Raw genomic sequence first — 14,136 nt, forward strand, 5'->3', positions numbered from 1 at the left:
TACGAAGTATCAAAATTTAAAGAACATAACATAATTAACATTTTCAACACTGGTTCATTCCTCTTACCAAGGAATTCAACAAGTCCCAAAATATCTAACAATTTCCTTAAATTAAACAACGTCAGATAAACAAGACCAACAATTTATAAATTCAATCGCTTTATTTAAAAAAAAATTGCAACTGTTAAAACTGTAGTTGTTCATAAAATTTTCCTTTTATTTTCGTAAAAATCTCCAATTTAATATTAGTATTCCACTTTAGAAAGCTTCCAATCCGTTTATGTGTTCTCTACTTTATTCAATAGTTTTCACTTTAATAATAATTAAAAGAAAATCTTCTTCTTATTTTTAAACTACATTTTATTTAACCCAGGAATTTTAAATTTGAATTTAAAATAAAAAATACTTTGCATTTAGTTTTTCCTGAAGCAAAATAAAAACATATGTTAATTCGCACATACATTAAATAAAATATGATATGTATGTATGCTAGTACGCATATAATTAAATATATAGTATATATAAGTATGTAGGTACACGTTTACACTAAACGTATTTTTTTTTTGTATTTATTTTAATTTTACTTAATACAATTTGATCGCTTTAACCTAAGTCAATTCATGTGAAACACATAAAATGGAGGTCATAATTGCTGTTTGCAAATACTATATATATATATGTACATATAGAATAGAATGTAAAAAAATATAATTTACACACATATGTACGTTTTTATATAACAGAAATGCAATTTTTTTTTTTTAGTTGAATTTTTTCACTGAATACTTTCTGTTTATTTGAAACAAAAGCTGTAAGCATTGAATAATCATAGTTATAGATACTTTTATATTTTCACACAATCATTCAAACATATGTATTTATGTGTTATATGCATGTATATATATATATATGTATTGAAATATATTATTGCTAATGCTTGTTTCATTTCACATGTCACCCCTCTTTATAAAAAGTGTTATTATAAAGCGTAAATATTTTGCAATATACACAAACAAACACACATAGAAAATATATACTTATACAATTGAGATTTTGTATAGAAATCAAATTTAGGACACAAATGACGTCATTCAATAGCAGTAGTTTTCATTGTATGTACCAATTTTTAATTTAAAAAAACTTTCTTTTTTAATAATTTATTTTTCATACAAGAAAAAATTATTTTTCACTTTTAGTTTTTTAAAGTTTTTTTTTTTTTTATTTTTGTTTTGTTTTATTTAATTCTTTTTGTAATTATTACCCTTGTGTTTTTTTTTTATTTAAAGTTTTGTTGATATTTTATAGAGAACAAAACAAAAAAACAAGTTTAAATGTGAACAAAGAAAAACTATTACGAAATAAAAAAAAAAATTTTTTCAACTTTCAACAATATTATAAAATCGATTTTTAATTTCATAATGTAAAATTTTATTAACAGCACTTAAATTATGAGCCTTTCCTGAATTACTTTTAAATTTTTATAACTATAATATGAAAACAGACACTTAAGGTATAATTCAACTACAACAAATGTGGGTATATACAAAATTTATTTTCCATAGAAATCATTTTGTAAAAAACAACTTATTATTTTTAGTTTTAATATGCTAGAACCAAAATATTGAATATTAAGACCGCGATTTCTTTTATTTTGTATTCCGCGATTTCTAATTCTCATCCCTTAAACTGTTGTTTTGAATTTAGTTACAAATATTTTGGTTCAAATGAGTTGTGTTTAACAAAAGTACATTGGTTCAATAAAATTACTTGAAAGTAATTACAAACTGACGTACTGTACACTAAATCCACTGATCTGTAGTTCTAGTACGGTATATTTACTAGTATGTATAGATAAAACATCCCTTCAAAATAATGAAAGAAACAAGCATATTTTAATCTGAACTTTCGAATAGGGATTAACTAATAATTAATAAGAAAATAACACCACAAGGTTATATTAAATTATTACAAATTGAAATAATCACATAAACATATACAATAATACATTGTTTATTTTACGATTATAAAATAATGAAATGTGGAAAAATCGTAAGTTGACTAACATAAAATAAAGATTACAATAATTGTTACGTTTACATTCAATGTTACTTAAATTATAAAACAAAAACTCAAAATATTTAATAATATAATTTGTATTTCATTGCTATTAAAATATTTTTCCATCACTAACGTCTTAATCTACAACAAGTAGGTGTGAAATGTAGTATTTAAAGTAGAACTTGTGTTAATTCTGGCACCCCGAAATATGCAATTTTATATATATTTTTAAATTGAATAATTTGGGGATTTTTCGTAATTGCATGAAACCTACGCAAAAAATGTTGAAAATTGCATACTTTTAAATAAGGCAAACAAGAGACACAAGGAGAGTAACCAAAATATATGAATTAAATAATAGAATATAGCTAGGTGAAAAAAATTCTAGCAGAAGAAATTGTTCATATTTTTTTACATAAACAATATTTTTTAATGCTTTATTTCATTAAATATTTTTTTCAAATTCATTTGGGAGTTGTAAAAAGTTGCAATTTTAACTATAAAGATGGCAAGCTTTTCAATTTTATTAAAATGCGCTAAATAAAAGAATTTTTCACTTTTCATAAGGACGTAGAACACAAAGGGCTTATCGTACTTTTTTCAATATCTATATCAATTAAAAAACACGAAGAACGCACGTTTTCATAACTTTGAAGTGAATTTTAGCAAGACGCTTCATTAACCCTTATTTATTACAGGTTGTCTTCAAAACAAATGTGATTGTTTTCTATATTACCAATGTTAGAAATAATATTCTTCATCGTTCAAATGTTTTGAATTAATATTTTTATAATAAACTTGCAAAATTTGCCATTGGTCTAGCTCTAGCATGTATGTCTTTTCCTTTTGCAATTTGAAGTAAAACTTACTTTTGATGTAAATTAAATTATTATTATGATTTGATGTAAAAATTATTTTAAATAAAAATTTCTTTTCTAAGTAAAAATAACAAAATGATGCCAATTAATGACATCATGACTATATATTTTATTTACAATTGAAGTACGTGATTAATAAAATATAATTTTCGCTAATAAAATTTAACAATTAAAATGTTTAAATAAATTCAAGTTCTAATAAAAATTAACCCAATTTCTGATATATACATGATATATAACTTGATGAAATATATACACAGCTTATCTCTCAGATTTTTTTTATTAATATAATGCTTCGCGCAATACCATATATCAATGCAATACCATATATCTATAGAACATTTATCAAAATTCAAATTTTGTTATACAAAATCTGTGAGACAGAAACAATATTTTTACATCAAAAAATTGCTGTAGCCACTGTTACAAACATAGTACAACATTGATGAAATATCGGATATTAAATTATTTTTCTTTTAAAAATACCACACTAGTACGCCATAACTCTGTATATATATAAAAAATAAAAGAAAGCTGTAAAACAGCGCTTAAATTCCACATATGCCATAGAAAGTATTAAAGTATTAAATTCTTTTCTTTATATTATAAAAGCAAACTAAAATGAATTGAACTATGGTTTTGGTTTTTTTCATCAATATTTGATTAAACAGAATTCACTGTATTTTGAATATTTTGGAAGTTGCAAACTACGAGTTATTGCATGCGACATTATTACAGGAAACATCTGTATTCATTGTTTAATTGGCCATTCATATAACACTTCAAGCAATCATTATTACGCATGATATTTCTAAATATAAAATTATTTTTTTTTTAAATCCACATACTATAGAATTAACTTAAGTCTTAAAAAATGTACTTCAAACTAAAATCTACTTATTATGCATAAAAATCTTGAACACTTTAAAAAAATATGGAAATTTTCTGTCAACATTATCATAATTTGTTATACAGATTTTTTTTTGTTTTTTACATTATAAAACTTAAAGTTATAATAAGTATAATTGGAATACGCAAATATACAAAACTCATTTTATTCAGTGTAAAATTAATATACATACATATATGTGTGTACACATGATTATGTAATAAAATTCTATTTCTATATATGCAAAATACAAAATTATATACTTATGATTTTATATCTTTAAATACAATGTTCAAACAAAGTTTACAGCTTAAAAAGACAATTTTTAAATTCAGTAAAGCGTGTACCGAATTATCATATACAAGGATAGAAACAATAAAATTCCTTTCATTCTTATTTTTACTTTTATATACACAAGTATTTAAGCGCCACCAAAAAGAAATAGCACTTTTGTTTCGTCTTTATCCTTTAACCACTTCTTATTCTTTTAATTTTTCCTTTTTCTCCTTTATACACACATACATATATATATACCATTCATTGCCTCTTCAATTATTGTCATTCTTTTTTTTTTATTCTTTGTATAATTTTTCTTCTTATTTTTTTTTCTTTTTTGGCGTATCACTCACTGGTTTTATAAATACAATGTTTACATTTTATTGTGATGAATTCATACATATTATTCACAGTTAAAAATTATAGTGTAATTACACATACACTTACACTTTAATGTATCTGCATAAATATTGTCAATTATATATAAGTATACATAAGTATATATACATATGTATGTAAATATAGAAATGTGTGCCTTATTTACACAAATTCACCCTATCATTTATACAATAGAGTGTCATCTATACAATATGCGCATCAAAATGAAAATTTGAAAAATATGCTTCCAGTTTTCATTTTAATTACTAAAAGTTTTGGATTTTTTTTTTGGATGAAACAAAAATTTACAAAATGTTTAATTAATGTGTTGAATTTGGGAATTCAAATGACTCGTCGAAAATTTTTCTAAAGAAAAATTAAAAAAATATTCAAAAACGAAAATTTCAATAATACCATTGTGATATACAGAAGATAACTTTTTGTAATTACACAACAGCACTGATTTTTTTGGGTGGGTTCTGTTTTAAATTAGGGACATTAATACTTACTAGCACCTCTCAAAATGTAGCTTGTTTTGTAATTACAAAAACTTTATTCTGTATAACACTACAAACTATATACATAATGATGATACCCTGAATTAGAAAATTTTCTTTGCATTATCCTTATGTTGAATTGAATTTAATTTAATTTGGCATTTTAAAATGGCTAAATTTAAATCAGACCCGATACCTGGGTCTAATATTAAACTGTTAACACAATAACATAACTATATTATTTTTATATAATTCTCACGAAATCATCAAATTATTGTTTTCAATCATTTAAATTTTCGATGTTTATTTTTAATTGGCCTCCTATAGACATTAAAAAAAATATTTTAGTTATTACAAGGCTTTTCTTCTAATCATTAATTAATGACCGTGAGAATACATAATTTACAAGGTGTACATATACAAAAAAAATTAATTTTCTCTGGTTTGTATGTGTAATTGGTCATAATGAAATTTCTCCAAAATGAATAAAAAATAATTAATGTTTTTTTACGGGAACAAAAATCTTTTCGAGCAGTTCAATTTTTCAATATGACCTCTATGAACGCTTAAGAAACTTTTGTTGTATTAATGAAAGTACCCTGAAAGCACTGCACAAGAAGCATCAAAATTTATTATCAATTTAAACTAATAATCGACGTTTATATCATTAAGGTCGAAACAAACTTAAATTTATGGTTCGAATTTCATTTATAATTTGCAAAGTATTGAAAATAGTACCGTAGTTATGATTTGGATTAACTCTATAGTACAGTATAGTAATCTGATTAAAAATAATTCAATATTTTAACTTTGAAAATCCTTCTTGTCACTTTAACATCACCCATGAATTTTTAAAATTTTCTCTAAGTAGATTTAGTAAGATTGGTTGATACAAAAGTATCAACCAATCAAGAATGTTTATTTACCGAAAACATTCGAATGTTATACAAAACCGAAATGACTAGAAAGTTGTAGAAGGGTTGAATCGAAAACACACACATTCATATTTGATTCATTTCTACCAACAGTTTTCGTTTAATAAAAAAAAATTATATAGGCCTTCGGACTTGGTAGAAACCGTCATTCCTTTCTCTTTAAATTTCTCGATTGTGTAAAATCACTATTGTCCAGATTTTTATTGTCCGGATTAAAATCACTATTGTCTACCTTACATGTATATGAGGTCCTAAATCATTAAACCTATCCAAATATAAATTTATAATTATATTCATAAAGTATTCATATTACTTTGTTGCGTGAAAACAACGCTAAAAATAATTTTTTTATGAATTTGTCGATTTTAAATGACAATATTTTGAACAGGAATTAAATAGTAAGGAACTGAAAAGGACAAAATGTTCAGTTCAGAAAATTAAAGTAAAACGTTAATACTTTATCCTTTCGATCTGAGTGGCAATTTCAAAATTATAACAAAACTATTCATCTTCTTTATTATTTCTGGAACTAAATTAGTTATTATGAATATTATTGGAAAAACAAGAATTAGGAAATTTTAACAAGACGAAAATGTCAATATGAATGTATTTTACTAAAAATTTAAAGAATTTCAGATCAGAACTCTTCATATCTCAAACTAAATAACTGTCTTCATTTTACACATACTCTCATATTAACATCTATACATTTCGTATTTTTTTTTTGTATGGGGGTGTATATTAGGAATTTAAGCAATTTTCTTAAGTTTATTGCAAAATATATAGCAATAAAATAATGAAATACAAATTTCAAAATTTATATTGCGCTGACATGCGAAATATGCTGATTTGTGCAGAAAACTTATGAAAATTTATAGATATAAATATGTATACGTAGATACATGTATGTCACTATTCTGGAATGACTCATATTAAGTCATAAATCTCTTGAAACTTTGATGAAAACAAATATTTTATTATTATTAAAAATATTCATGACGTCTTATAAACTCATATATTTGGAATTTGAAAATTTTATGAAAGTAAATATTTTTCAATAGCATTTTGATATTCTTATAAATTTATGACAAAACATCATTTGACCTTAAGAAGTGATGGAATTATAACAACTACTTATACATGTATGTATATGCTTTTTAAAGCATATCTGTACAAGAAACTGAAATACTGGATGATTCAGAACTGGTGTTAAAGCTCGTGGCAACTTATTCATTAGAGTTTTTTAGGAAAAAGATTATTCATATGAAAAGGAGGTAAGGGGAAACTCGGACATTTAACAGTAGTTTCAAAAAGTTGAGAAATATCAGATTGAAAAAAAAATTTATCTGACAAATATTAGTGAAGACTTCGAAGCTTTTGAAATTCGAACAATAATGTAATACATTGTATATGCAAAAAGAAAAAAGAGTAATACAACAGCAATATAAAACAATTAATCCTAATTTTCATCGAGACTAATAGAGTGCGAATCTTATTCTATATCCATTCCCGACAACCCCGAGAAGAACTTCTTCATTTATAATAAACGAAAAATTTTTGCATTGCGATACCCTTTCGTATTTCATAATTCAAAGCTCGGTTCCGCAGAAGAGAAAGTACGGAACAAAAACTGCCTTATTCATTGCAAACCGTCAACAATTTCGTTTCTCTTTCATCCGTTATTATCGTATTTTAAATCCGTTGACTTGTGTTTTTTTTTATGGACATAGACTCCGATTTTGTTTGGTATATATCTGTTATTTTCATAAAATATGGAATATCATTATTTTAATTTAGATGATATAGCCAAGAATGGCTATTTAACATTCTCCTATATACATAATAATCCTTACAGTTCATCCCCACTTTCTTCTAAAATTTTAAATATGGTTATTTGAGAAATTTATCTACATGGTCATAACAGTTAACATAGGTGTAAATGTATATACATGAAAATATTTAAATTCTCAAGAAAAATTATAGCGTTTTCTTAAAAAAATTTCTATATTTCATATGTATGCAAGCACCTATTGTTTGTGTGTTTAAAAAAAAAATCGATATGATGTGCATGCATTAATGCACCTCTCATTCGCTATGGACTTCAAGTACATACGTGTATGAATTTTAATGGGCTTATTTAAAAAACAGTAATTATTTTTCAAAGCAATGTCAACAATGAAATTCTTCAGTTCTTAGATCTCCTTCTCGTGTTTTTTTAAAATATTGTTAACAGCATCTTAATACAAAGAATGAAAAAAAGCCAAAGCAATTTCTTTCCATGAAGATTCATTTTAAATTAAAATGAATGCATAAAAGTTTTAAAGAAAAAAATTATTCGAATTAGACAAAGAATTGCATAATGACAAAGAAGAAAACAAAATGAAAAAAAAATTAAAATAATAAACCTCGCACTAAACTTGGAATTTTCATTAATAATCGAAATTTGTTATTTTAACCACATAACTGTTATTTAAATTATATTCAATAAATATTATTCCGACATGGCTTATCATACGGTCCATACAAAACAATCATGTTTTCAAAATTAATGTTTTTAAGAGCTTAATCATATTCAACTTTCCTTCAACTTAATAAACGTGACGAAAATTTACAAATAATATGTAAAACAAACAAGCTATACAGACCTGATTTCGTATTACAAATAAACGAATAACTAGCGATATGTGACTCAACATGTCATTGTATATCAGTTATAATATTCTAGTCAAATCCATTTAACTGAAATCAGCAACAATTGCTCATCACTATTCACAACATCTTTTTCACTATTGAAGAACAATAGCATTTTTTACTATTGAATCATTTCTGAAATTATTTCCTATCTTATACGAAACATCCTGTATAATGGCTAATACACAAAAAAAAAACAGAATATTTTTTAAGTAATGCAAAATATTCTTTCTTTTCAGCAAATTGGTCAGCAATCTAGTATTATTATGATTTTGTCAACTATTTTCAAAATTTAATAATTATAGATTCGTCCTAAAAGTATGCAAATATTTTTTTTTCGACAAAACCTCGTTTTCATTGTTTAAACTTAAACCTGTATAAGGGCTAGTTTTGAACTCAAATTGGCAAAAAAGAATGCACCATTTAAAATCGATTACGTTTTCATTTTTGTTTGTAATTTTTTTAAAATTCGATTTTTGTGGTCATCGCGTCATACGAATTTTTAATATTTTGAATTCATTATTTAAGTATCAGTCTCTCCATGATGAAATATGATCCAAAGCGGTTCTGTTTGATATTTACTCTTGCATAACGAATAACTCGTGAAGTGTCAAAAATAAAATCATAAAAAACTAAAAAACCAAAAAATCAACTACAGTTCAAATAATATAATTTATTTCTATAATATTTACTTAATCAACAAATAAACGAATTGAATCAAAACATCTAAAATCTAAATATCCTTGCAAAAATATACCGGATATAAGTATATAAACACATTAGTAAGAATAAAAGTCATTTATACTCTCCGCATATATACACTTGGTCCACGTATTCAAAATTGGTTTTATTACGCTGTTAAAAGACAATTTTATGGAATGAATTTCACTTCTTAATAAAAGTTCAAGGAGACAAACAAAATAAAAAACCTTTGAAAATTGATACATGCATAAGCATATTATGTACAGAATTTATAAAAAAAGTTATGGAAGAAAGTTAAACATACTAATATATTTATTTAATTTAATATATATGATTATGAAATCATTTGAAAAACAAGCAATTTTAACAAACCAAATTCACGCAAAAACCAAAAATCGAAAAAATTATGTAAGAGTATAAAACAAATTGTTATAATAAAATAAACTTAATCTTTCTTTTTCGTATAATAAATTGAAATTTATAATATTTAAATTCTAATTTTATTGTATTACCTTATATGTAATAATAATAAATAAATTTTATAAAATAATAATTAATCAGCACAATTCATATAACATACTCTTTATATATTGATGTTTGTTTGTTTTTCATAATATCCTTAGTCTCTTTCTGAGCATGTACTAATATATACAACACATCATTTTATTAAAGATGAACAAATAAAAAGTAAATAAAGGGAAATTTTTCTTGGAAAATATTGTTTTTGTTTCTATAAATTTCCAAAATAAACTGGAAAAATACATTTTCCATAGAAGAAGGAGAAGAAATATTTTCAAAACGCTACAATTTTTTTGCTATACATAGATAAGAACATAGATAAGGAAAATGTTTTCATCTCGTATAATAAAAGTTCATCTTCTATTAAAATATTTTTAACAAAAAAAAACATAAAAGAGAATGAAACAGTCCTAAATGAAAAATTGAACAATGAACAAAGTTATAAATTGTATAGAACATTTTTAAGTTTATTGTAAATCTTTTTAAAATCAAAGAAATTTTTTAACAATTTGAAAACATTTTAGTTATACTGAGAAATTCAATCTTTCTTTGTTATATAACCAAATAACAAAAAATAGTTCGAGCTCGCAAATTTCAAAAATGAAAATACCAAATATTTTCTGATTAACATTCATACTTTGTTAATTAAAAATTACATTATACATATTTTATAATTAGGTCAAAAATTAAATATCCGAAAATATCGAGCATTAAAACTAATTGCTAAATTTTAAATATACACATGTATAATGTGAATGAGTAATCATTGTGATTACAAAATACTTGGAAATCATTGACAATTTCATAACAATCAAGAGTAGAATAATTTTATAAATATTGCTTTCCTATATGTACTCGTATTCACCTAAAAAGCCGGCGTAAAAAATTATATTATGAACCAAAAGCATAAAAATTGTACCCTGCGGTAGTTTTATTTAACATTTCCTAAAAAAATAGAAGACCACAACTTTCCAATTAATCTAGATATCAGGAAAAAATTAATATGCAACAAAAGCTTGTTGCATATTATACAACAAAAGATTAACACGAGAATAATAAAATTAAAAATTAATAACTAAAGAATATTGAGAGATTAATTTATAAATATATAAATAACCGTCTGGCACCGGTAAAAGGAACTCTAACTCATTACTCAGTGTGTGAACAACACACTTTAAGAAGACGGGAGATCTTTTAATTTATGAGACAAATTTTTATCAATTTGATTTCAATTAAGCAAGAATATTAGAATTAGGGCACCAGGGACTGTAATACATTATCTATTTCTAGTTTGCATACTAACGTGAAAGTTCTAAACAGAAAATTTAAAAGCATTTCTTTAATTTCCAACAATACAGTATTTTATATAACACTTCCATATATTGAAACAATATTTCATATAACACTTTTATCTATTCCCAACTACATAATATAAATAAAAATATATAACATATATAGAAAAAAAAATAATATAGCTGTTAATGGTCGTGATCATTTACATAAATTTTGTATAATTGTATACAGCATATGTTATACAGCATACTATAGTTTACATATATATATTATACATAATATTTAGGTACACAAGAATATACTATAAAAGGCTTTTTTCAACCTTCTTTAAAAAAAAATCACTATAATAAAAATGTTTCGTATTCATTTACTTTTCGCCCTCTGCATTAGATTTTTGTTTTTCAATATAATCGCATGTATTAAGAACAAGTATTCGCCTATGCGTTATTTAGTATATGTGTTTGTATATCAAAATTATTTAGATTAACCACTGTTGGCCAATTAATGTTAATTTTCTCAATATTAATATTAATAAATCTACAAATTTATTATTAAATACTTTTATTTATATTTAAATTATATTGTTCCTTTAATATTCGAAGTTCATATCGTAGTTATACTGAAATGTTTTATAATTTTTTGTTAAATATATTTTTATATAACTGAAACAAATACAATTTTTAATTTTTGAAAGACTTTATACTCGTAATACAATCAAACATCAGAGTCCGATTCAAATGATATTTGAGGGAATTTGACTTCAAACCATTTAAGGTACAAGGTTTTCCAAGTTGCTTTAATTAATTCGAATGTTATTCTGGGTATTATTCTCCATCATTGGAAATAAATAAAGTGAATTTTTGAACTCACTCAAAAAACTATTTTTAGTCAATATGTTGTCATAAATACTTTAAATATTCAGAAACAACAATTTATACAACTTTATGTGATCTCATAGGATATCGTTTCGCATATTTTCAAAGAAATCAATAAACAAAATCTTTCTGAGCCACACCTTACTTTTGTTCAGGCTATATAAATATTTGCATAGTGAAATTTAAAAATAAATAAAAAACTAAATCAATTTTTAACTTTGTATATATGTTTATTAATGTATACATACAACTTTGTACATGGAGTCAATATAAAAATTATTTTTATATGTGTACACAGTACACGTATTCATTTTCGTCCTTATTTTCTCTCGTCCTTTGTAACGAAATACATGAATTCTTTCAATTTATGGACAATTTCTTTAAATTTCGTAGATTTCAATGTCAGACAGCGACTATTTATTTTACCAAAATTATGAAATCATATAAATGCAAATTTTTAATTTTTCAAAAATTAGGTATAATTTGAAAAATATAAAAACTGTATTTTGCTTAGTCATTCATTTGTTTTGCATATACATACTTAAATATACAAGATGTCCATATATTTTATACGAAACCGAATACAATAAGCGAATTTTTGCTTTTTTCACATTTTTGAAATTCTCACATTTTTTCTAATAACTCGAAAAATATCAAACTCGAAAAATTTGATTTTCCCTAAAGTTCGAATGCTTGGTATTCTGAAGATACATAAAATAGAGAATCAAGCAGCATGTTTATTTTGAGTCCTTTACTAGGCTTTTTAGACACTATTGTTGGAAGTTTCAAAATGAAAGTTATAATCCAAAAAACTTGAATAAGTAAAAATTTTGTTAAAATTCGTTAAAACCCCTGGAACTCGGAAACCCTTGAGATCCAGCACCCAGTCCGGAACAAAAATTTTTCCCATTTTCGATCTTCTAACTAATAGTATATGTAGTTGTATAGTTTCTGATTCACACTGTATATAACTGCCAACTTGACGTAGCCTCTCTTAAATCAGAGACTCTCTTAAAACTCGAAATATTAAAATGAAAACGTTACTTACTCGTTATTTTGAAACTGATATTCTAACCCTTAATTTTAACTTTTTAATTTTAATTCCAAAAATTAGATAAAAATTTTTGGAATAGAACGTCTACGAAACACTGGACTTTTTGAAATCAACTTATAAATTTAAATATTAATTTTGAATTTACATTGCTTTTATATGTATGATACATTAATGATATAAAATCGTCTACCGGAATAAGTTCCAACTATATACTGCTATGTATACAGATAGCTGGCTATTGCATTTGAGTTTAAAGTGTTTTATTTTGGCGTTTTATTGTTTAGAGTGTTTTTATTCCCATATAAGGAACGCAGCTATTTTGAATGTAAACAAATAAAATACTATAAAAAGAAGTGTTATATGAGCCTCATAATATTTGTTATTGTAATTTGATAGTGTATATAAAAAGTATATAATTATGCATAAATTTACCAACCTCTTCTAAAAATTCCAACTACTTGCAGTTTAATATTTGAATTAAACAATATTTTATTAATATTTATGTTGATTTTTAATATGGAAATATTTTTTAATTTTATTTAATTTAATTTAATTGAAAAATATTTTTTTTTTATATATTATAGGATATTATTAAATATGAGAAAGTTGGATTCATAATTTGTTATTTAATAATTTAATTTCTATAATTTTTATTTGAAAATTCTGTTATTTTATAGATAATTTTTCATAATATTTTCTTTTATATTTCTCTAAATTTTTTTTTTTAATATTATTTAAGTTGTTAAGAATAAAAATTTTGGGCAAGAAAAAAGCACTTTAATTTTAAAATTTTATTATAAATGCGCGCTTAAAACTTTTATAATTAAATGAAAGAGAGAAAATCACTTAATATATTTTTTATGATAAGATTTTGAGAAAATATTTCTAATTTTAATTATAATTATAAAATTTTTATGTTTAATATTATATAATTTATTTTTAAGTATATATTTATTTTAATTATATAAGAATATATTTAATTTTATTTATATATAATGCATAAATTAATTAATTTTATTTAATTTTTTGCAAATTTTTTTTTTTTTATTTATTCTTTAATTCTTTATTTTATATTTATTTCTAATTAATTA

At 23.5% G+C, this 14,136-nt stretch overlaps 1 long non-coding RNA gene across 1 annotated transcript in view; it reads right to left on the reverse strand.

Moving 5' to 3' along the window:
• LOC129613833 (uncharacterized) overlaps nt 1-13,846 on the reverse strand; it is a 56,014-nt gene extending 42,168 nt beyond the window's left edge. Inside the window, exon 1 of the long non-coding RNA XR_008697343.1 lies at nt 13,482-13,846. This is a non-coding gene — a long non-coding RNA (uncharacterized LOC129613833). The remainder of the gene's footprint in view (nt 1-13,481) is intronic.
• Nucleotides 13,847-14,136: the final 290 nt, after the last annotated feature.

The sequence above is a fragment of the Condylostylus longicornis genome, unplaced genomic scaffold (genome assembly GCF_029603195.1).
Source record: "Condylostylus longicornis isolate FDR11 unplaced genomic scaffold, ASM2960319v2 ptg000001l, whole genome shotgun sequence".
NCBI classification, from domain to species: Eukaryota; Metazoa; Arthropoda; class Insecta; order Diptera; family Dolichopodidae; genus Condylostylus; species Condylostylus longicornis.